Below are 21,382 nucleotides of genomic sequence, written 5' to 3'. Positions count from 1 at the left end.
GCAAGTATTAACCACGCAAAAAGCTAGAGGAGAGTATTCCAGGCTTAGGAAACAGGTGCAATGGTCTTGTGATTTGTAGAAGAACACAGAAGTTGTGAACAAGGCAAGATGTGATTGAGGCTGGGACAAGATGAGGCTGGAAAGATGAATGGATTGTCTAAAAAAGAAAAAATGAGGTGAGACTACAGGAATTGAAGAATCCCACATTTAATGATTGGAAGGAGTAGGAGTAGGATGAATCTGAAAGGGAGACAAAATAGCAGCAACCAGAGAGGGAGAAAACAAAGCCGGACGTAGAATAGTGTTTCTTGGTTTTATCAACATGACAACTCATTGACAACCTTTACTTTGGAGTCCCTGGATGGAACTCTGGTTTTAAAGAAAGAAACAGGTAGTTCCAAGTATGGTTTCTTAGTTCATATTCCTTTCAAAATCCCCAATTCTAAATTTGCAATGTGAACACAAGTAAGGAATCCAGAGATGTGTAGAAACATCTGTGTACATATATATGCTTAGACACAGTCTCCTTCGTGCTAAAAAAAAAGGAATTTTAATACATGCTGATGTGTCCCTTGGAAACTTGTATGTTTACAGAGCCTATTGGAAGTGCAGAACTAGAAATTAAGAAGGAGAATATTTGCCTTACTTAGGAAAAATCACCCACACATTGAAACTGTGTTTAGAGAGTTAAGAACATAAGGAATAGGGGGAGATTGTGGACAGAAGGAAAGGAAAAGAGGGCTATGGTAAGGATTATTTTAAAGGTGATTGAAATCAAGGCACAGAGATACATCTCAGTCACCAAAATGTATTCCATATGGCCTGTCCCCGTGTGCATTCAGCACTTTTGCGGATCATTAGCTACACAATGAACAGATGACTTCATCAGGCTGGGCCTGATGATTCCTACATGTTCCCCCTTGAAGACTAGAAGGATTTCCTGGCCTGGAAGTGCCTGAATGACTTCAATTGCTTTTCCCAATGGCATTATCTTTGCGCTTGCCTATAAAGATTCATCTATCATTGGCTGCCTAGCTACTTAATTGGCCCCGGCTGTCCCTACTTCCTTGATTAACCCAAGAAACTGGATCATCAGCTAATGTCACCATTTCACTGCTTCCAGATCCTTCAGACTTGACCAAACAGATGATATCCAGAGGTATCTGACTCCTAAGAACTAAATGTTTTATTCTTCCCTATCTTTCCTATCGTTAAACCATTTAGCAAAGCATGGCTGACAAGTCATTATGACACATTTTGTGGTTGCCACGCTTTCTCATATAGGTTACTACAAATGCCTTTGAGGTCTTTTGCGTTTGCCAAGATACAGCTCCTTTCAATTACTCTATTGCTCGTTCTTTAAAATTGGAAACATTCTCCTACTCTTGGAAGGCCTGGGGACAGAGGTGGAATTTGTACATATAAAACGCTACTCATCTAAACAGGATGCAAATCATTTTATTAATTATGTTGGGCTTTGAGATTCTTGCTTGAAGAGTGATTTGCAAAAGTAGAAGCAATATTTGGTGCATGTCCTTTTGTACAGGGACAGCCATGCTAGGATGGCAAAGGGAAGCTTTGGAGATTGGGCACTGCGGCCACATCCCCTTCAAGACACTCAGTCTCCAATTAAGTAGTTTCTGATCTTTCTTCTACATATTACACAGAAGTCAGGGAAAGTCCCTACTCACATAAATAAGTGAATGAAATAATCTCTTATGTAGCCCTCTGGAGAGTTTCCGTAAGTATTTATTTTGTCATATTTTGGATTCTCTGAGGAGGCTGTTGAGTGGAAAAGGAATAGGCTTTGGAGTTAAGTGGAATGGGAATCAAACTCCACCTGGACAGCCCAAAAAGCTAAAAATCTCAGTTTTAGCTGTAAATTAGAGATAAGCTTATCTTACAGGAAAATTGGGAGAAATCAAGAAATTAATGTGGGAAAAGTGTTTAGTACTGCATCTGACATTTGGTAGGTCCTTGAAAGGGGAATTGTCATTTTCTGCTGAGAAATAGTTTTCTGCAGCCTCAGTGCCACCTCATAGTCATCTGGAGAGCTTGGCAAACCTTATGTCCAGGCTGCACACCAGACCCATTAAATCAGGATCTCTGGGGATGGGACCTGGCATGAGTTTTGGTTTTAACAAGGTTCAGCCAAGCAGACTGGGATGTCTCAGAAATAGCTGCCATTTCTGGTCCACCCCTAGGGCCATGCATGGCCTTTTCTGGGTATCCGATTGCAGCCTGGCTGAGCTATGCTCCTTCACTGGATGTGGCAAATAAAAATGGGCATATGTGGTAGCCTCTTGTTTGGCATGATTACTTCCCAGCAGTTCCTGAGTGCTCAGGTTCCTGAGATATCTTTTTGTGGGGGTGACCTGCTCTCCCGACAGCTACATGCTCTGAAGCTTTCACTCATCTTAAGATCAACCTCCCTGTCGACCCCACCCCTCTCATGAGGGTGATTAAATCGAGGGTGAACCTATCCTCGCTGATGACCTGTCTGTTCCTGTTCTATCTCTTCTGATTTCTGGCTTTGGTGGCTTTGAGAGATAGGCTAGGTTAACAGAGGCCACAAATACTTTAACCTCCCCTCCAATGCTGTTAAAACAAAACCAGCTGGGTCAGGGGAAGAAAAACAAATAAAACACAAATCCTCTTACTACAAAGCTTTGCAGTTGCCTAATAAAAACAATGGTCAGTGGCATTTCCAAAAATATGTTTAGGACAACTCAGTCTCCCAGAGGCCCAGAAGGAATTACAGATAGTGGAAACTACCAGAATGATCTGTCTTAAAGAAGGAAAATTTCTTCTCTGTTAAACCATTGGCATGCAAAAAAAGAGAAAGCATTTCCCCCCTAATCCTAAGCCAAAGAGATGGGGTTGACGAGTTTGTGAGTTTGTGAGCCAATACCATTGTCATGGTCTATTTTCTGCAGACTTTGCGATCTCATTTTCTAACAGAAAACATGAATATGCCCGGATACCATGGGATGACTTATTTTACTATTTCCCAGGCTTGAAAATATATGTTCAGAAATATACCCAGCTCATTCCCTCCTTAAATTATTTAGCATACGACCACTGTCCAGAATACAGACTGCATGACCTCAAACATGCTCCTAGGCAGCATTGCTTGGAAAATGAGGTCCTTGTCTTTAGAGATGGGAAGTCACATTCCATAAAACATTTCTCACATTTTAAGAAGTTGATATTTCTGAAAAATTAACCCAGGGAAATCAAATTGATATTAAAGAATGCCTGCAGTGGTCTAAGAATGCCTAATTTTCCCTGCCCCTCCCTGCTTCTCTATCTGCCATTTTATCCTGGGCTTTTTCCCCTGGGTTGGCGAGGGGGCAGAGGGTGATGGGGAGAGACCTTGGAGTAAAGTTTCAATGGACAGCAGGAAGCCAGCGTCTGTTATTTTAAGCACTGAACACCAGACAGGACATTTTGTTTCCAACACACTCAGGGGCAGAGAGATCTCGGTAAAGATCAAGAGGCTACAGAGCAGCAAGAATCATAAGAATCACATTAGCACTGACAAGTTTCCCAGTGGGGTGGAGAAAAGAGCATTTGGAGTGGTTTGCTAAGAGGAATGCACATTTTTATCAGGCACTGAAGCTCTCCCTTTTGATGTCGGGATTCCAGGGCTACAGCATGTTTTATAGTCACATACACATGTTCCAAGGGCTCTCCAGGCTGCTCAGTCTTGCCCCTGTGGAATGCATGCAGGAACAGGCTGGACATCAGGGGTGGGCGGCCATCTGCATGGCCTGATTTCGAGGGCCCTGGGAAAACACCCTGCCTCCACCTCCCACCAGCTGCTCACATACACTGTTAGCTATTTAATCCCCAAGCAAGGATGAGAATAGACATTTCTTGTGCACCTACTGTGAGCCAGGAACTGGGTTTTTGGGCCCACTTCACAGATGAGGAAACAGAGGCCTGGAGATCATGAAGGCATTACCCAGCCGACCTGGAAACTGGCAGTGCCTAGGAGATTATCAAAGTTGGCTCTTTGGAAAAACTGGTAAACTCACTCATGATGAGGAGTGAATTCCATCATTCACGGAGTTACACACTTCACAAATGAAAAGTACTCACTATGTACAGGAGCCAGGCCAGCTGCTGAGGTGGCAATAGAAGATGAAAAATTTCTGACACTGTTTGGAACAAATGATCTAACAGGAGACAAGGCAGATATCAAATAATATATAACCAAAAATAGGTGCCATGAGACAGATGTAGACATTTGCATAGTATTATTGCTTCCTGAATACTTATAAAGTGAATTATAAGGTATAATATTACTTTGCATTTAAATAGAGAGTAATATTTTAGCAAGCCGTTAATTATGTAATTTTACACATTAAATGAGGTAATATGGGAAGCTGAGGGCCTTCTGGGAACCCTTGTAAATCAGTGATTCTTTTTTTTAATTTTAATTTTAGGTTTCGGGGTACATGTGAAGATTTGTTACATAGGTAAACACATGTCGTGGGGGTTTGTTGTACATATTGTCTCATCAACCAGGTATTAAGCCCAGTACAATAGTTCTCTCTTCTGCTCCCTTCCCTCCTCCCACCCTCCTCCCTCAAGTAGACCTCAGTGTCTGTTGTTTCCTTCTTTGTGTTCATAAGTTCTTACCATTTACCTCCCACTTGTAAGTAAGAACATGTGGTATTTGGTTTTCTGTTCCTGTGTTAGTTTGCTAAGGATAATAGCCTCCAGCTCCATCCATGTTCCTGCAAAAGACATGATCTTGTTCTTTCTTGTGACTGCATACTATTCCATGGTGTATATGTACCAAATTTTCTTTATTCAGTCTGTCACTGATAACGATTTAGGTTGATTCCATGTCTTTGCTATTGTGAATAGTGCTGCAAGGAACATTTGCATGCATGTGGCTTTATGGCAGAATTATTTATATTTGTCCCTATTTAATAAACGATGCTGATTATTTATTAAATAGGGAGTCCTTTCCCCATTACTTGTTTTTGTCAAGTTTGTTGAAGATCAGATGGTTGTAGATATGCAGTCTTATTTCTGAGCACTCTATTCTGTTCCATTGGTCTATGTGCCTGTTTTCTTACCAGTATCATGCTGTTTTGGTTACTGCAGCCTTGTAGCATAGTTTGAAGTTGGGTAACATGATGCCTCCAGCTTTGTTCTTTTTGCTTAGGATTGCCTTGGCTATTTGGGCTCTTTTTTGGTTCCATATGAATTTTAAAATCTTTTTTTTTCTAGTTTTGTAAAGAATGTCATTGGTAGTTTGATAGGAATAGAACTGAATCTGTAAATTGCTTTGGGCAGTATGGCCATTTTAATGATGTTGATTCTTCCTATCCATGAACATGGAATATTTTTCCATTTGTTTGTGTCTTCTCTGGTTTCTTTGAGCAGTGTTTTGTAATATTCATTGTAGAGATCTTTCACCTCCCTGGTTAGCTCTATTCCAAGGTATTTTATTCTTTTTGTGGCAATTGTGAATGGGATTCTTTTCTAATTTGGCTCTCAGTTTTGCTGTTGTTGGTGTATAGAAATGCTAGTGATTTTAGTACATTGATTTTGTTTCCTGCAACTTTGCGGAAGTCGTTTATCAGCTGGAGGGGCTTTGGGGCCAGTACTATGGGGTTTTCTAGATATAGAATCATGTTGTCTGCAGAGATAGTTTGACTTCCTCTCTTCCTATTTGGATGCCCTTTATTTCTTTCTCTTGCCTCAAAATCAGTGATTCTTAACCAGAGAAACACATCAGAGTCTTCTAGAATTTTTTTTTCAAGAATACACATAGTAGGCTAGGTGCGGTGGCTCACACCTGTAATCCCAGCACTTTGGGAGGCTGAGGCAGGTGGATCACAAGGTCAGGAGCTCAAGACCATCCTGGCTAACATGGTGAAACCCCGTATCTACTAGAAATACAAAAAAATTAGCTGGGCGTGGTGGCGGGTGCCCGTAGTCCCAGCTACTCGGGAGGCTGAGGCAGGAGAATGGCATGAACCCAGGAGGCGGAGCTTGCAGTGAGCCAAGATTGCGCCACTGCACTCCAGCCTGGGCGACAGAGTGAGACTCTGTCTCAAAAAAATCTATGTGTATATATATATATATATATATATACACACACACACACACACATAGTAGACCTCCCTCTGCAGACATTCTGCTCCAGAAGGACTAGGTTCGACCTTTCAGAAAAACTCACTGGGTAACTGTGGTGTGTACCTCCAGTTAAGAACCACTGCTGAAAGTAACAAATTATATTGTGTTTGTTGATTCTCTAAAAATAATGATTGATGATAACTGAAGACACCAGAGAATAATTCAGCCTCAAGAAATTTTTGTCCTCAGTCAATAGATTTGTGCGTTAAGTTCTATCTGCCTCTATATCTATAGAGATGAGCAAGTCACTCATCATCTTTAAGCCTCAATTTACTGATCTGTTAAATGGGGATGATAGTAATAGCTACTACATCTATTTCTCAGGACTTTTGGGAGGATGATTGATTCAGCATCTGCTTACTTAGTACCTATTATTTGTAAGTGGCTGTTGTGTTCAGTGGAAGATTAAAATATCAGTGTGTCCACTATTTTCAAGGGTCTTATAAACTAGAAAAATTAATCATAACAGAAGATAGAAAATCAAGTGCCCAATGAAAGAAGTGCTCTGAGAGTTTGAAGGAGACCTAGAGATGGTAACTTAACATCTTGTGGACACAAGTTTGGGGATGGGGAGGAGAGGGATGAGTACTTGCCTAGAATGTTTGGGTTCCAGTCATGGGAAAGATCAGTAGAGTTAGATCATCATAAGCTAAAAATGCCACCTTGAGAGTCACAATTTTTTGATGGGTAATTATTAGAGAGCCCTGGAAGCATTGTAAGTAAACATGACATGTTCTGAGGGGGTTAGGAAGACAAAACTCATAGTGTATAGTACATGGATCAGGATGAAGGAAAAACTGGAGGTAGCAAGACTAGTCAGGAAGCCAAGGTGGCAGCAAATGTCTGAAATGGGCGAGGAGCTATGTCGACAACTGTTCCAATTTGTGTCAAGAAGACAAAGGAATTGGCAAAAGACAGATACTAGGCTGAGTAATCGTGTTAATGTGGTTCCTTGAAAGGGCTCTGAGAAACCGTGCAAATGAAGGTGGCCACCAGGAAGCCCCATCCAAGGCAGCTGCCTGCAGAATTAAAACCTTTTGGTTTCCAGAGCTTTGCTAGGGTAGGATGCACTGAACAGGCCTCAGAGAGGAGGGTATGGGGAAAAATTGATGGGGAAGCCCCCCAGACTTTTGCCTTGTGTGCAGGACAATGACATCTCAGCCAAGCACTCAAACAGTATGAAGCCAATTTCCTGGGTTCAAAGTAAACTCTACCATCTTGGGCAAGGTACTTCCTCTTTCTGAGACCTGTATTCTTCATTTGTAAAATGGGAATCATGACAAGGATAATAATAATAACGCCCACTTCACACTGTTATGAGGATTAAATATTAAGCAGTTAGTAGGGTGTCTGACATAACTTGAGTGCTATAGAATATATATATAGATACTTTCATACACATTTATTTGAAAAATTCTATGGTTCACAAATATTGAAAACTATTAATTTGAACCAAAGGCTGGACTCACTGACTTGGATTTGCTCTCTAAAACTGGGTCCCTCTGGTCAACGTAACTGACCTGCGGCACCTACAGCCAACCTGGCCATCCTGGTCCCCTTCTTGGTCTTTTCGGTACCCAAGACATGTCCTCCATATATTCCTATTTTTAACAATTACACGTTTATCAGAATAATTTTCATTTCCAGTGCTCAAGTTGAAGCAGATGATCACAGAGAATTTAACTACATAAAGTCCTCCTATTTTACAAAGGGCACAAAACTTTAGAGATGTTCACCAGTAATTAAGTCCTAATTAAGAGAGCCCTGATTAGGTCTAGCTACAGGTGAACATCTCTGAAGTTTTAAAAGAGATTCAAAGAGAGAGAGAGGCGGGGTATTTGATGTGAGGGAGACTCTCTGTTGCTGGCTTTGAAGATGGAGGGGCCCTCATGAGATGCAAACAGCCACCAGGAGCTGAGAGCGTTCCCACTGACAGCCAGAGAGGAAACGGGATCTCAGTCCTACAGCCCCAAAAGACTGGATTCTGTCACAGCCATGTGAGCTTGGAGGAGGTGCCTGAGCTCCAGATAAGAGATCAGCAGCTGACACCTTGATTTCAGCATTATGAGAACCTGAGCAGAGAATACACTGTGCCCAGACTCCTGACCCAAGGAAACTGATATATTCAATGGTCACTAAATTTGTGGTAATTTGTAATGTAGAAATAGAAAGCGAATACAATCTCTCTAGCCCAGACCCACACTCTGGGATTCCTCAGGCACAAATCCACCTGCCTAATCCTCCCCAGCTGTAGGAAGGAAAAACAAAGGCCAATGTGGAATACCAGGTCCCCTTCACCCTGGAAGATGCTACAGATGGAATAATGTTCTTTCCTTTCCCACTTGTACCAAACCAACATGGAATTCCATATGTATTACATCACCACTCCCCCATCTCAGAGTCCAACCACACAGAGGAAGCAAACGTGAAGAGGATGCCCTAGTAGGGCTCATGTAAAAGGATATCTTCTTTGTAGGATGGCTGGAAGGAAGTGGCTGCACTATCTTTTGCCCCAGTGCCATCTAAAAGACACACAGATTCTCTTTACATTCTTTCTAGGGAAATTTTTTAAAGACTCAAATCAACTGCAGAATTTACTGAGCTTTCATAAAAGTCTACCCTTGGCTAACTCTTTGGATAAAGTAAATGAAGGGGCAGAAGGTTCTGGAACAGTTTGCTAGCTATTTCTGCACAACCAGGCAAACTTTCCCTCTTAACTAGAGTTCAGTTCATTGGCTAATTTTGCATTTATTGGACAAACCCAAGTTGTCACACATGTAGGTAAGCAGCAACAGCAAGGCAGAGAGGCAATGTCTGTCACCTTGATTGCTAACCCTGACCTTAGGTCCACACACACAAAAAGACCAGGTAGAACTTTTTTGCCCCCCAGCACAGGTGATTAATCATGGACTGAGGCAGGCACTCAGTTGAAAGCCAGTGGAGCATAGCACCAACATCTGTTTTGTATTAGCTATTGCTGAAATGCCAGGGGCCTGAAACCATTTAGAAAACGCAGCTCTCCATGCCCTCAGCCTCTTTCGATCTCTCCAGCTGGCAACCAAGTGGCAAATGTATTTAGAAATCAGAAGCTAGCTCCTCTGTCAACAATGCCAAGGGCCTTCAATGCCGGGGCCCTCGGACAGTGCATTTTGGGTGGAATTTTTTGTAGATGCCTCTTGTTTTCATTGAGGGACCTTAGAAAAATGGAGCAAACATCATGTCCTGGCTGAGTTGGATGGAGAGAAAAAAAGTTGTAGGAAACCAGTTTTGCATTCAGTGAACTCTCTTCCAAAGTAGACACTGAGAAATGTGAGAAGATTTTTTTTAAACCAAGTGTGAATTATCGTGGTTTTATCACCTGCACCACAGTCCTTTTCCTTTTTGCTTTTCATTCCCTCTTCCCTAGAGAGGAGACAGAATTTGAGTGACGAGTAAATCTGCAATAACAGCCACAAGATAAGTTTGAGGATGTGAATGGATAGTGTAGCTTGCAGCTCCCAACAGTTTGCACTGAAGACAATCAATGTCTTATGAGAGAAGTTTGTGAATGTATCTCATGTCAAAAATAAACAGTAGGAAAGAGAAAATTCCTCTCTTAAGAGCTAATTTCTATCACCCAGTGTACTCCTTTCTTTCCCCCCTCAATGCCCTAAATCTTCCCACTTAGTCCCTGTTTTTTTTTGAACCTATCAAACTCAAGTGTAAAAATATGTGTGCCTTGTTGCAGGGACCAGAGCAAAGGTTGTAGGTCACAGCTGGAAGGGGCTGGTGCCACTTTCTCCCAGTCCACATTGGGTTAGGGGCAGGGTCAATACCTCACCTGGCAATCTCATGATAAAATTTCACAAATAATCAGAGTAAATGAAATAATTCACATAAAGTGATTTAACAAAGAGGCATGGTTGTATTTTCAGTGCACATACATTATATTTTAAGTGTCACTCTTTTTTCCTTTATCTTTTCTCTGCAAAAGGTAAATAAAAATGATTGAAATTCAAAAATTAATAAAGTTACTTAAAAGACCTTGACATTTTAATCAACTTTTTTTCTCCTAATAACTGAATAAAAAATAGAAATTTAAGCTTTAGAACTGTTTTTTTAATCCTGTAGATACGCTGTAGAATGAATTATCTGGCGTGAACTTGCCCATCTAGACATAACAGAAGCAAACAGATTTTAGGGCTTTCAAAAGTAGATAAAATGCAAGTGATGTTAATCAGAATCATATTTTAATATTAGCTCAATCCTGATAGGAAGTCTCTAGTTTTATTTCTCTACCTGGGCTCAGAATTCAGTCTCGTGTCTGGTTACCTTAGTTAGTCAAGGGCTGGGTGCTTGACTATCAGAGGTTTGATGCCTGTTCAAATTTATTAGCTTCCTTTTCATCTATGGTCCCAAAAGTACCGAAGGAGAGCTGAGTGAGTGACTGGGGTGGACTCAAACTCATTCAATTCAAAGAATTAGCCTAATCAGTTCATGTTTTTAAATTGCAATTTTTAATTTTCTGATAATGATGCCATTTTCTGTCTCATCACATCCCCTCTTCAAAGAAAAAAAGTCCTTAATATCTGTATGCTACTATTTCCAAAATATACATTCTCCCCTCCTCTGGCATGACTTCCAGAGCTACTCCAATTTTATGTCATTTTAATTTCTTCTGAGGAATTATTATCCTCAGGGTCTATTTTCTGCTTCCAGAAAGTACACAGCTTTGGGGAACTGAGCAACAGAATCACAGCAATGATAGCAATACCTGCCATGTGCTAGGAATGAGTTCTGTGAAAAAGAAACTAGAAGTAGTTGTGGTAAAAGCCAGACTAGTAGCCCCGAGAGTCCCTAAAAAAGGAGGAGAGATCCATCTTCATTCCTTTAGACTTTATTTTTCTTTTGTTCTTAGATACTTTCATTCTATTCCGGGTCAAGAGTTTATTTATGAAGAAAATAGGAGAGCATTTGGAAAGAATCAGAAAGTCTGAGGAAAGAATGTCCTGGGTGGAGGTCAAGTACTGTGGCAAAGTCTGGTTCCTACTCACCAAACTCATTTCCTCTCCTAGGCACATTGTTAACTCCATTACCCAGGTTCCTTTATGGTTAGGCAAAGTCATGTGACTGAGTTACAGCCAATGGAATGTGGGCAGAAATGCAATGTGCCTTTCCAGCCATGGCCCTTAAAAATGTCACAGGCACAATCCTTCATGCTCCTTACCCCTTTGTCAGCAACTTTGGAAACCATGTATTGAAGCTGGAGGAGCTACAAAATGGAAGGAGGCTGGGTTCTTGGAAGAGAACTGTCTTGCCCAACAGAAACACCAATTTTGGACTTTATGTTTGGAAAAAATGAATTTCTATTGTGTTAAGCCACAGTTTTGTTGGCATTTGTCTGTTACAACAAGTAACATACCTTAACTAATACCAACCCCACAAAGAAGGATACTATGGAAAACTTACAAAGACTCAAAATCCCAATACCCCTTTATCTTTCATTGTCTGTAAAAAGAAACCCAAATTTTTCTGTGGGAGTTTTAGTTTCTCAACCTCTTGTTACTAGTCACCAAGTAATGTCACAAAAACATAGTTTCTTGATTGAAAAACATCCTAAGTGCAAATCATTATTAAGATGGAGGAGGAGGAGGAGGGAGGATGGAAAATGTCATTTTAGATGCTTAAGAATCACGCTACCCTCCTCTATTTTAGAAATGTACTCAACTTGGATAGAGAGGATTAGCTGTTGCCCAGTGCCTGCTGATTACTGTGTATGAAAAAGTCAAATACACTTTTGAGTTTCAGATTGTGTGTCCTATAGGAAACTTTAAGTGAGAGATTCAACTGCTTGATAATTAAAGGAAAAACTCCATTTTTGCTTCTGCTATTTAAGTAGCATTGCCTTGAATTATCCAGCATGCTCAGCTCACCTCCATATCTGATGGTGTCTAGACAAATCCCTAGTGTATGTTATATAAAACCATGCATTTATCAAAAGAATGAGAAAGAGGCTATAGAGTTTGACCTATGCATGCACCCATCCATGAAGTAGTTATGACAACAGTATTTGAACTAAAATAATTCTATAAGTAACCTCTAAAGAAATAACATTCTAATTGTTTATAAATGGTGACTAGATCCCTAGCTTGTCAGAAAATCTGCTTAGTCCCAAGTATAGTATTCGGTGCCCATTCACTCACATATTTGATGCTTAAGGTGCAATTAAATAAGTAATCACTACCTATTTGGAGGGCTGGGTTAGGGGTGTGTGTGACTAACATAATAGAAGTAAAAACTGCAAGGGACTGAAGGAAGGAAGAATAATTTTCTGACTGGGGCCATCAAGATAGGGCTTAGAAGGATGGCCAGGGGCTCAGGAGATAATGAATGGGGGTAGTGTATTGTGGGGAGGGATGAGAGCCTTCCAGATAGATGAAAAGCTGCCTTCAGAATAGTTGAGGAGATATGGCCAAAGCTGATGCTGAATGGGTCATTTATTCAGCCAACATGTACTACTTCAGTTTGGGGACAGTGTCTCTGCCCTCATGGCACTTGTATTTTCCTGGCAAAAACAGATATTAACCCAGAAAGAAAATTCATAGTCAAGGAGGTAATAAGTGCTATGAAGAAAATGATACTGACTGTGGGGGTGGACTGAGTAACTCACAGGAAAGGGGACAATATTTTAGAAAGGATGTTTAGGGAAGGTCTCCCTGGGTTGGTGGCAAGAACTAGAAGGGTCACTCCAGCCTGAATCCCCAAGCTGTTCTGAGTCCACATTTCCTTTGTCTCAAGTTTTGGCTCTGCACCTGTTCTAGGAGATGAGCTCGAGTAGCAGAAAGCTCAGGGGGACGTATGTTTGGAGTCAGGAGCCAGGAAGGTCTGGGTGGTGAAGGGGCAAATATGAGGGAAATATGAGAGGATTAGCTGTTGCCCAGTCTGCAAGTCTCTGGGAAATCGGGGAAGGCCTGGATTGCTTTCTTTAATTTTGTAGAGAGATTTCCTTTGTTTGTGAGGGTAAGAACAATTTGATCAGCAACAGCTGTTTACTTATCTGTGTTTTTAAACATGATCTGAACTACTTCAACGAACAGAATATATGCTTTCTTTCCCACGGTACAGAAACCAAATTGTCATCTTTAGCCTTTCTGATGTTCTCAGCAGAAACAGGGACTTCACAATGAAGGAACAGAACACTCAGTTTTAATTTTAGAATAGGGAATATCATCATAGAATATAACACTATATAGCCAAATATATTATAATATATATTATAACACCATGATTTAACCAAATATGGGTAAAAAATCCATCACTTCTGCAGTTCAAGAATGGAGAGCCTTCTCCCAGAGGCCAAAACCCAAAGGAAAAGAGGAGCATCCCATTAGCTGAAAGCCTTCATTCCCTAACCCTGCTAAAGGCAGCGTGTAATGTGCAAGTAGAATTCTACAGCCAAAATGTGGCACATATACACCATGGAATACTATGCAGCCATAAAAAATGAGTTCATGTCCTTTGTAGGGACATGGATGAAATTGGAAATCATCATTCTCAGTAAACTATCGCAAGAACAAAAAACCAAACACCACATATTCTCACTCATAGGTGGAAATTGAACAATGAGAACACATGGACACAGGAAGGGGAACATCACACTCTGGGGACTGTTGTGGGGTCGGGGGAGGGGACAGGGATAGCATTAGGAGATATACCTAATGCTAAATGACGAGTTAATAGGTGCAGCACACCAGCATGGCACATGTATACATATGTAACTAACCTGCACATTGTACACATGTACCCTAAAACTTAAAGTATAATAATCATAATAATAATAATAAAGAATTCTACAGCCAAGGCAACAACTTCTCTACAGATGGAAAGCTTTGAGTACTTCCCAATTCATCCAAGAACTAAAACCTCAGAAAGATTTATTGTGAGGAGGCCCTCTGCTAGGGAGCATTTCTATTGAATATTTCCTCCTCAGGTCTTGGTCTGATAGCAATTAGTTTTTAAAGGGTAAAGGAAGCCCAGATTGAAGAGGAACAACTTGTACCAGCACAATGATTGGGGGACTTAGTTCTAATTTGCAGACTCAATTTCCCCATCCTTCTCTTATTGGCTTTCTTAAAAAAGCTCATCAAAACCTGGATTTCCATTCTGTGATAGGCTTGTTAAGCTTTTTCTTCCTATGGAAAGTAGAGAATTGAAGTAGTCATCTGGATAGTATCTGTTTAATTGATAATGTCTAAGATAATTCAAGAAGGATAATAGTAACAGAGTAACTGTTTATGACCTTTTTGCAGCAATAATCCCTGAATACTATATTGAGAAAACATAAAATTAAAAAGAGAAAATATTGGATTGTTATTTCTTCCCGCCAAATTCCTCTCTCCCTATATAAAATATATATAACTTTTATTTATATACTATATAAGTATATAATATATAACTTTTATTTATATATAAATGTATATAATTTTTACATATATATATATGTTTTTAGATGAGGTGTCACTCTGTTGCCCAGGCTGGAGTGCAGTGGTTCGATTTCATCTCACTGCAACTTCTGCCTCCTAGGCTCAAGTGATCCTCCCACCTCTCCCTCCCGAGTAGCTGGGACCACAGGTGTGTGCCACCACCTCCATCTAATTTTTTTGTATGTTTTGGTAGAGACAGGGTTTTGCCATGTTGCCCAGGCTGGTCTTGAATTTCTGAGCTTGGGTGATCCACCTGCCTTGGCCTCCCAAAGTGCTGGAATTATAGGTGTGAGCCACCACACCTGGACAAATTCCTCTATTTCTGAGGATCTTAAATAGCTATTGTTTTCCAGGAAGAACACAAGTCATTATTTCATCTTAAGTTTATCTTTAGTTTTCTCCTGCCTTTTCTTCCAGACACATTGTCCCCTCCCCTGCCTTACCACCCAGAAAGTCCTTCAGTTTAAGGGCAGAGAGGGACATGTGTGACTTTGAAGAAAAATAGAGAATTTCATTTTTCCTAAATTTATCATTTAAGTTTAGGTGTTATTAACAATGATGCAGGTGTATTCTACTGAAATCAGATATTACACATTAGTAATTGAAATTCTATATACCTTTTCTCTTGTAAGTAAATTTCCATTACTGTTTTCCTTTCAGATATTACTGGCCACTGGATTATAAATGAATCACATTTTCATCCATGTGATACGGTTTTGTGATTCAGAAAGTTGGTGATTATCCCACCAGCCTGGCACTGAGGTAATAGCTGAGAGAGAATTGATTAAGTCAGAGACATTATGATTTTTCTTATAGCCATTTTGGTGAAATTAGAAATGTACTAGTCAATGGAGTAATCCAAATTTAAGTACTGGCCTGTTCATATAGCTAGAATCGTTCCAACTATTCCTATCTCTGGTTAAGTGTTGTATTTTGAAAGACTTAATGTTACACAAAAATTCTAAAATATTTAAACATTTAGATCTTCAGATAAGAGGGCCTGTAGACCTAAAAACTACACAGTAGCCAGTAGGCAAAGTAAGTGCTTGATAAGATATATAGTTGCTGTTTCATCCTGACATGAAATTGAAAATATAACAAGAACCTTAATATCTAATATTCAATAGATGCATCAGGTTAAGCAGATCATATTTTTTCAAAAAAATGCCAATTTCATTTCAACACCATGTCATCAAAATTGTAACGATCATGGGAGGAAGATCAGCAATGGAGGGTGATTGTTATAGCACAAGTTAAGTAGATCCCACATAATTATAGGAGAGGCCATTCTTTCTGAGTTAGGAATATGGAATATTTTGTCATGAGTCATCCTATGATAAATCAACACCTAGCAGTGTTGCCCATTGTGGATTTCCTTTCATCAAATTGATCCTACCTACTGAAGAGACAAACAATTTAAATAATTTTTATAAATGCTACCCTATTTATCGTAAGGGATAGCGGTTATTAGAGAAATGGCAGTATCTCTGACAGATGTCCACTATCAAATCAAACAATAAAATGAATGTTGTGACCATGAGCTCTTAATGACTTTACATACTTCAAAAAATTATGTGAAAGCACAGGCTTAGGGAGTGACTGTTGTGAGGCACATGCATTTCATAAGCAAAACTCTCTTTCCTATTCCTGATGCCAAAGTGGTCATGGGGACTGAAGGACAGGCAAGGTGCTAGTAGTAACTGAGTGGGCAGTGTTGATGTTTTGGTTTAAACACAGATTTAAACAAGTGGATCCAAACACATTTCATGCTTTTCTCTTTTGGGCTTTTTCTTATTCTTCTGCCTGCTCTTCTTCCTCCTTTTTTTTTGCTAGGTCCTTTACCTTTGTTTGCATCTGCCAGAATTCCATCCTCTGTTCACTTTACTTCTCCCACTGCACAGATCTGTTTCTTTTCTGTTATGTAGAAACATGGTTATCAAATTTGAGCCTGCACCAGAATCTCCTGGAGGAATGGTTAAAACAGCTGATTCAGAAATGCTCTGTTGCAGTTCTAACAAGCCCCACGTGACACTGCTGCTGGTGATGCAGGGACCACTCTTTGAGAACCACTGCTGTATGATGACCTTGTAGTCACTCCCTCCTGCCTGGCACTCCCATCATCATGATACATGAAATGATGACTGGGGACATGCAGGGGAACTTTCCCCAACATCAGTGACTCTATCATAAGCAGATAGGCATAATGAGTAAAACTAGACATGCCTGCAGACAAGAATTATAAGGAAGAAGTTGTCCTTGATGAGCAAGTTTATTTACTCAGATTGCTGATGTTAAGTATTCAGAGATACAATTCTTTTGATGAAAAGATGGCCCTAAACAGATATTTTGTGAGCATCTGCATCATGGCATAACTGACACTTAACACATTTCTTTCCAATTCAACTGGAAAGTATGTATTGAAGGCCTATGATGTGTCAGGAACTGTGTGGATTGTTATATGGTAGATGCACCTGTGCATGATACATACACCTGACAGTGATAGCTTAAGCATTTCCTGAGAATGACCCTGTATGGCAGACACACCTGAATGTGTGTTCACAGTTTGAGCGTGGCCAACCTGGAGATTCATTCCTTACCTATGAGGAACATCTGAGTCCCCAGCTTGTCCAGTGGGATGCTTGTCATACAGGGGATTGAGGCCCTTTGAATAAAGGCTGAGTAAAAGTTGAATAAAGGTTGCCAGGTGGATGTTGTTAGGGAAAGGATGTTACGTGAAAATGCTACATGAACTACACGCTTTTTACAAATGGTGGCAGTTCTCCTGTCCAGCCTACCATCACTGGACCACCCCTGCATGTAAGTTCCCCTGAATAAACCCCATATCTCGTTTGCTGGCTCAGAGTCTCTTATTTGGCCTCTCAGCTCTGGTGCTACCCCTTATCTTGGCTCACTGCAGCCTCCGCCTCCTGGGCTCAAGCGATTTTCTTGCCTCAGTCTCCAGAGTAGCTGGGATTATAGGTTTGCGCCACCATGCCCAGCTAATTTTTGTATTTTTAGTAGAGACGGGGTTTTGCCCTGTTGGCCAGCTTGGTCTCGAACTCCTGACCTCAAGTGATCCACCCACCACAGCCTCCCAAAGTGCTGGGATTACAGGTGTGAGCCACCATGCCTGACCTGTTATGGAGATTTAATGGTTTCTATCTACAAGAAATCCACAAGCCATTAGGGTCTGATGGGAGGGAAAGAGTGACTACAGGGTCATTATGCAGCAGTGATTCTCAAAGGCTGGTCCCTGGACTAGCAGCAGCACGTGGGGCTTGTTAGAATGCAGCAAGCATGTCATGCAGAAATCTCTGGGGGTAGAGGGTCCGCAAGCTGTTTTGGAAAGGAAACAGGTGAGGGTACTTGTGCAGCGGGAACTATAAAGAGAACAAAGTGTGGGATTAGGGCAAATAGTGATAGGGAAAGAGGCCTGGCAGAAAAGAGAGGAAGAACAAATAGAAAAATAAGAGAAAAACCAGAAGAGAAGAGCACCTCTACAACGAAGACAGTCTTTGAAGGCCGTTTTCAAAGAGAGAGAATGATGCAGAGAGATCAAGTTTAATCTGGCAGAGAAGCAGGAGAGTGTGCTTACAGGAGTGGCTTTAGGGGAAGCAGGATCCATGGAGCAAGGAGGCAGAGGACAGGCCAGGGACAGGCTGCAGGTGCTGGAAACTGCATGAGAAGGGTAGATGGGAAGCCAGCAGAATAGCTCACTCTTTTGAGATCTGCTGGAATGGATGGGTTGAGGCTCGGTGGCTGTTGGAAAAAGAAGGGGCAAGGGAAGTCTTTTTAGGACGAGAGAAACCAACAAGTGCACGTTTGTGAAAAGAGGCTAGTATCTTTAGAAGGTGGAAAGGGAAAGAGTCAAGCACAGAGATGTAAAAGAGATCAGAACTGTTTATTTGCTGAGATAAGAGGGATAGCGAGAAGAACTCTTTCAATAAATATTTTTGGAAACCTGTACTTGCCAGACACTGTTTTCAGTGTAATAAATAAAATAGACAAAGTGCTTGTTCTCCTGGAGTTTACCTTCTAGTGAGGGCAAACAGATAATAAGCAGATACATACACAATTTGTCAGGTATTCATAAACGCTATAAAGATTAAAGCGGCTGGGTGGGGTCCTCATGCCTGTAATCTCAGTACTTTGGGAGGCCGAGGCGGGCGGACTACTTGAGGTCGGGAGCTCAAGACCAGCCCCGCCAACATGGTGAAACCCCATCTCTACTAAAAATACAAAAATTAGCTGGGCGTGGCGGCGGGCACCTGTAGTCCCAGCTACTCAGGAGGCTGAGGCACAAGAGTCACTTGAGCCCGAGAGGTGGAGGTTGCAGTGAGCCGAGATGCCACCACTGCACTCCAGCCTCGGCGACAGAGTGAGACTGCATCTCAAAAAAAAAAAAAAAAAAAAAAAAAAAAAAAAAAAAATTAAAGCAAGGTGAGGAGAATTAGAGGGACAGGTGGATTTGCTATTTAGGATAGGGCCACTTCCCTAATAAGGCAGATTTTCAGCAGAAAGGGGATGGCAGGGAGGGAGTGGGCCATGCCGATAGGTCAGAAGAGCAGTTTTAGAGGGACCAGCAAGTGCGAAGACCCTTCTGCGGGAGCTGCTCTCTGTGTTTTAGGAAAAGCAAGGATGCCAGCTGCCTATAGTGGGCTGAGCAAGGGGAGGGGTGGCAGGATATATGGAGGACCACATCCTGAGAAGCTGTGAAGACCACAGTCTGGACTCTGCTGAGTAAGCTGAAAAGACAATGGAAAGTTCTCAGTGGGGAAGTGACATGGTATGAGTTAGTTTTTCTTCTCCTTTTTAAAAAAGATAATTTTGGCTTCCGCCTGGAGAACAAGCCATAAAAAGGCAAAAGCAAAAGTGGGGAGAATATTCAGGAGGCTACTCCAGGAATCCAGGTGAGAGGTGATGGAGAGAGTGTTGGCTGTGTGAGAAGTGACCTGATTCTGAATATATGTCAAGTAGAGTGTGTGGGAGTTGCTAATAGAGTAGGAAGATGTGAGTTTGGGGAAAAAGGGAGAACTCCAGGGTGGGTAAAGCTATTGGAAAATTTGCAGAACTAAGGGAATAAAGCAGATGTGTTGAAAGTACTATGACTTTATTGAGTGTTTAGTGTGTATCAAGCATCATGCTAAGTTCTTTATCTGTATCACATCACTTAATTCTTCTGACAACCTTAATTTGCAATGAAGGAACTAAGGCCAAAGGAGGGAAAATGACTTGCCATTCATGGAACAGATGTCAGGCCGGGCACCACTGCAGAGCACACTCTGTGAATTAGCCACATCATACAACCTCTATCTTCTCTGAGAAATGGAATTTTACCCAGAGTTGGGGAAAGAAGGTGTAGTAAGGTAAGATCAAGATTGGGAGTTTAAAAAATGTTGATTAATTACTTGAAAAATGTACATCAAAGATTTAAACATGAGTAATAAGATGATTTTTGACAATGCTTTCTTTAGGGGAGTCGGTGTGGTTTGGAGCTCACCTTCCTGAGGCTATGTGTGCTATGTCTAGATAAGAAAACGACTGAGCTGCGATCTTTCTAGACCTTTCCAAAAGTAACCTCAATCACTGAGTGATCCCTTCCGCTGCCACAACTGGTGTGGAACCAATTCCCAGCTCCCAGTCCTATGAGATAAACATCCTCATGATCTTATTTAGCATAAACATTGGCCTGAAATGGAGCAGGCTGGCAAGATGGAAGTTGAGTCATGACATATTTATTAAGCTGAGCACTGAGTTTGACACTCAGAGGAACACCAAAATAATTCAAGACACATTTCTTGCCCTTAAGGGGCTTACAACATTGGCTTGGCTGGAAGACCACCCAACATCCATTAGGATGGAGAAATCAAATCTCCACTTTTGGGCTCACTGCACTGCTCAGAGTGACAGGCCAGGAGATTAAAAGGGTCTTGGTGCATATGGAATGCATGCACGGCCTGCAGCCCCTCAGCCTGTGTGCATTAACTCCACAAGCAGCCTGGCTGTAGAGTGAAGGTGGCTGTTTGTGCATAAACATTGTCATTTCACTGGGACTGCTATTTCATCTTTGAACCTTGGCATCAAAGGAACACTGACCTTATTCCTGTAGCTTGCCTTTCTTTGAAGCGTATGGCTTTGCATTGCAGATTAAAGTGAAGACATTCATCAAGGAACAGATCTGGCCAACTGCTCCCCAAACTCAACCTGAAACAAAACCTTGAAAGGCTCCAATCACAGTTGCAGTGGAGTGGGCTGAAGATGAAGGCTCAGAGCCCGGCTCCTCTTTCTCAGATCCTGTAAGGCAGCTCTTGCATGAAACAGTGCATCCTTTGAGCTCTGGGCAACTTTACCCTGAGAGTGAGTCTATCTCTGCAGAAAGGGGTGAGCTAATGCAATATTCCTAACCTGTCCTGCTCATTTGATTTAAAGCAGCCATTGTTGCAAATAAGGCCAGTGTGATCATTCACTGTGTGCCTTTGAATGCTTCAAAAGATGTGTCAGGCAGAACTACCTGAAACTTGGCTGATAATTCTGTCACTTTTCTTTTTCTTCTACTTTCCTTTGTTTGTTTCTTTGAAAATAAACTGTCCTATATTTCTCCCTCATTCTCCTATTTTGTCTCTAAAAAAACCAGACCATACACATAGCATTCTCTGTTTTTTTTTTTCTCTTAAGATGACAAGAGGAGTAAAGTGAGAAGCTTTAAAAGTGAGGTTAAAAAAATAACCAAAGAATTCTTTAGGTATAAGGCTAAGAGAGAG

At 41.2% G+C, this 21,382-nt stretch overlaps 1 protein-coding gene and 1 long non-coding RNA gene across 10 annotated transcripts in view; one reads left to right on the top strand and one right to left on the bottom strand.

The window, feature by feature from the left end:
- Positions 1-21,382, bottom strand: part of SPTLC3 (serine palmitoyltransferase long chain base subunit 3) — a 247,582-nt gene that overhangs the window by 24,319 nt on the left and 201,881 nt on the right. The gene's annotated exons all lie outside the window — the stretch shown is intronic.
- Positions 1-21,382, top strand: part of LOC129052182 (uncharacterized) — a 29,718-nt gene that overhangs the window by 6,854 nt on the left and 1,482 nt on the right. Inside the window, exons 2-4 of the long non-coding RNA XR_008517071.2 lie at positions 15,282-15,383; positions 19,826-19,987; positions 20,768-21,002. This is a non-coding gene — a long non-coding RNA (uncharacterized LOC129052182). The remainder of the gene's footprint in view (positions 1-15,281; positions 15,384-19,825; positions 19,988-20,767; positions 21,003-21,382) is intronic.

This window comes from Pongo abelii, chromosome 21 (assembly GCF_028885655.2).
Source record: "Pongo abelii isolate AG06213 chromosome 21, NHGRI_mPonAbe1-v2.0_pri, whole genome shotgun sequence".
Classification (NCBI taxonomy): Eukaryota; Metazoa; Chordata; class Mammalia; order Primates; family Hominidae; genus Pongo; species Pongo abelii.
The sequence above is the reverse complement of the archived record's forward strand: the minus strand, read 5'-3'. Positions and strand labels throughout refer to the sequence as shown.